The sequence below is a fragment of the Octopus bimaculoides genome, chromosome 10 (genome assembly GCF_001194135.2).
Source record: "Octopus bimaculoides isolate UCB-OBI-ISO-001 chromosome 10, ASM119413v2, whole genome shotgun sequence".
NCBI lineage: Eukaryota > Metazoa > Mollusca > Cephalopoda > Octopoda > Octopodidae > Octopus > Octopus bimaculoides.
Window position 1 is genome coordinate 17956417 of NC_068990.1, and position 3497 is coordinate 17959913.

Sequence of the window (3497 nt, forward strand, 5' to 3'; positions counted from 1 at the left end):
AAAGCAAATTTCGAGTATTTAATGAGTGTCGAGAAGTGTTAAGTGTTGAGAAGTGTTTCAGAGTATTCGATATAATAACAAAAAAACAAAACAAACAAACCCAAACCCTATTTTAATCATAAAAACAATGCTGAAGGTGAAGAGGGCAGAAGTGTTTACGAATTTTTTCTCTCTAAAAATACAGCAAGGTGTTTCAAAATGTGGAATATAATAAAATAAACGGGGGGAGGGGGGAATCACTTTTGTGTCGTCTGCTGCTCGGAAGGCATGATGAGGCGAAATGGGAAGACACGATGATGCGAGCTAGAGGCTCGAAAAAATAGATTAAAAAAAAAAAAATCTTTAGAAAGTTTTCCCTTAACTGTTTTGAAATGTGGGATATTAAAAAACTGTAGAGGAATCCCGAGGGAAACGGAGAAATTCCTATTTAAGTGGGACAGTTATTTCGAAAGTACGCCATACTCCAAAATTTTGTGTCAGCTGTTGTTCGGAAGGCACGAATGAGTGGTAATAGGCGAAATATTGAAAAACATGAAACTAAAATAAAAGAAAAGAAACTTTAAAAAGTTTGCCTCAAACTGTTTTGAAATGTGGGATACTAAAAACTGTGGAAATATCTCGAAAGGAACAGAAATTCCGATTTATGTAGGACACAAAATTCCACATTGTGTACGAGAGAGAAAAATATGGATTTGATAAGTCCTTTTTAAAAAGTGAAAAACTGTTTTGAAATGTGGGATAATACGAAATAGGGAAAAATCCCGGTAAATTTTCAGATTAACACCCGCACGATTTTCGCTAGGGTGTTAGGGTTAGGGTTTTAGGGTTAGGGTTAGTTTTAGGGTTAGGGTTAGAGTTAGGGTTACGGTTAGGGACGGAATTCCCTAACCCTAACCCTGACCCTAAAACCCTAACCCTAACACCCTAGTGAAAATCATGCGGGTGTTAATCTGAAAATTTACCAAAATCCCTCAAAGAAATGGAGTAATTCCGACTTTTGAGGGATAGCTATTCCGAAAGTGTACAAAAAAAAAATGTGTTAGCTGCTGCTTGGAAGGCACAAGGATGGTTGGGGGAAAATACTTGAAAAACATGGATTATTAAAAAAGTAATTTAAAAAAAGCTTGCCCATGATTATTTTGAAAGGCGTCATGAGAGACGTTGGAAAACAGATTTTTGAAAAGAAAAAAAAAAAACATTTAAAAAAAGTCTGCTTTCAAATGTGGGAAAATCTCTTCTCCCATCCCCGAAAAAAAAAGGGAGAAATTTTGATTTATATGAGACAGCTGTTCCGAAAATTCACCCACGTTCTTCCCTTTAATTTTGGTTATGTATTTTAAAAGATGGCAATGTGTTATTTGAATGAGAGGAAGACAGTCACAAGAAGAAAAAAAAGTCACAGAAAACCTTCAATGAATGAATTATTTTTGTTTCATCTTTTCTGTTAAGGCATTAAACAAAAGGTGATTAAAAAAAAATCCTTTTCCCTATGTCCGTATATAAATTGTGTTGCCGTTAGGTATCGAATGCAAGGCGATGTACTGGCAGAACCGTTAGCATGCCGGACAAAATGCCACTAAGAATTTCGTTCGTCTCTACATTCTGAGTTCAAATTCTGCCGAGGTCGACTTTGCCTTTCACCCTTTCGAGGCCAATGAAATAAAGAGTTAGCCGAGTACTGGGGTCGATGTATTCAACTTGCTTCTACCCTCAAAATTGTTGACCTCAGACATATCAATTCAAAAGCGATTCAAAACGCGTTTAATACCTTTTTTTTTTTTCGAGTATGCATTATATTTAAACATATGACTTTTTTCAAATTTTAATTAGCGATTTTATCTGCCTATTAAGGTTTTTTTCTCTGTAATTATTAAATATTTTTTGTTTTTGTGATTTGATTTTCATTTACTGAAGGCGATCTTGGCAGGTCGAACGAGTGACCGGTTAGAAAGAAGCTCCATAGCGACGTGAGTAAATTAGTTTATAAAACACAACACTTCTTGAGATAAAAGAAAGAAAACATGCTTAGTAAAGGTGTGAGGTGTATAATTAATGATACGAACTCACCTTTTAAAACTGAATTATATCATTAACGTCACTTTATACGTGTAGTGATATGAACGTCCGAAAACGTGCAAAGAAAAGCAGTTTTATATATATATCAGAAAAATGAAAGTATTAACGAAGCAGTATTAACGTCGACGGTTGCAACGACGTTGACAACAACAGTGATGTTCAAGTGAAGTATACTGTTAAAATAAGACGAAATGTTGAAATGCTACTCGAAATACACACACGCACACTACCCTCAATTTATTATGTTTATAGCTAACCAACAGACTACGACAAGTTGCTTCTGAATTAGCAATCAAAACATTTCGTGAAAGACTTCATGGTGATTAAAGAAAAACGCACAAAACCTAAACAAATGTAATTAAAGATAAATTTCTTTAATCACTATCGTTCGTGCTTAGAGAAATTACAGTCTTTCAAAGGGGAAGTTTTAAGTGTCAAAATATTTAAGCTTAGTTGTGGTTTAAAAAAATGCTAACAGAACAAGGGACGTTACTACGAGAGAATATGCAAATCGAAGCTGGAGTAATCTCCCTTGAAATAAGTTAGCATTCTTAAGAAACGCGAGACTTTCAACAAGAAAGAATTTGCAGCTTGTTTTTTGGTTTGTCTTAATCGATTGGTTTTATTTGTTATTAATGACCTCAGCTTGATCAGTGCGAAAATAAATCACTAGTTCAGTTTTCTTTCGGGAATCGTAAGTATTAATAGATTTCCCTTCAGTAGTGGTTCTCAGATTTATATTCATATTTTAGGCTCAAAATCCCTCTCTATTAATTTCGATGACACATTAAATGAAATAAAAATTGTTTAGGAAAAGAATTTATTTATAAGATAATAAAAAAACAACATAATCAGAATTTGTTATTTTGAAAATGATGCACTGTCGTGTCAGTTTTGCTAACGCTGCTTCTGGAATATTGAGTTCTTCTAAAGTTATAAGATATTGAAAATATTCTTTACTACTCTAGACACAAGGCTCGAAATTGTGTGTATGTGTGTGGTGGTGGTGGTGGTGGTGGTAGTGGTCAATCGATTAGATTGACCTCAGTACGGAACTGGTACTTAATTTATCAACCCCGAAAGGATGAAAGGCAAAGTCAACCTCGACAGAATTTGAACTCAGAATGTAAAAACAGACAAAATACTGCCAAGCATTTCGCCAACCGTTACAAAATGTTATATTTCGTTACATAACGTTACATTTTGTATAATGTACGAAATGTCTTGCCAGGTCTTCTCACACACAGCATATTTCCAAAAGTCTCGGTCACTAGTCATTGCTTCGGTGAGGCCTAATGTTTGAAGGTCATGCTTCACCATCTCATTCCAGGTCTTTCAGAGCATCCACCCCCGCTACTGACTTGGTTTCCTAGGTAACGAAAGCTATCAACTACTTCTAGTTTTTCTCCCTGGAATGTGAC

General features: G+C 35.1%; 1 protein-coding gene across 1 annotated transcript in view; it reads right to left on the reverse strand.

The window, feature by feature from the left end:
• Positions 1-2247, reverse strand: part of LOC106883980 (acidic mammalian chitinase) — a 77877-nt gene extending 75630 nt beyond the window's left edge. The window contains exon 1 of the mRNA XM_052971244.1: positions 2068-2247. The gene's annotated coding sequence lies outside the window, so the exon portion shown is untranslated. The remainder of the gene's footprint in view (positions 1-2067) is intronic.
• Between the last annotated feature and the right edge of the window lie 1250 nt (positions 2248-3497).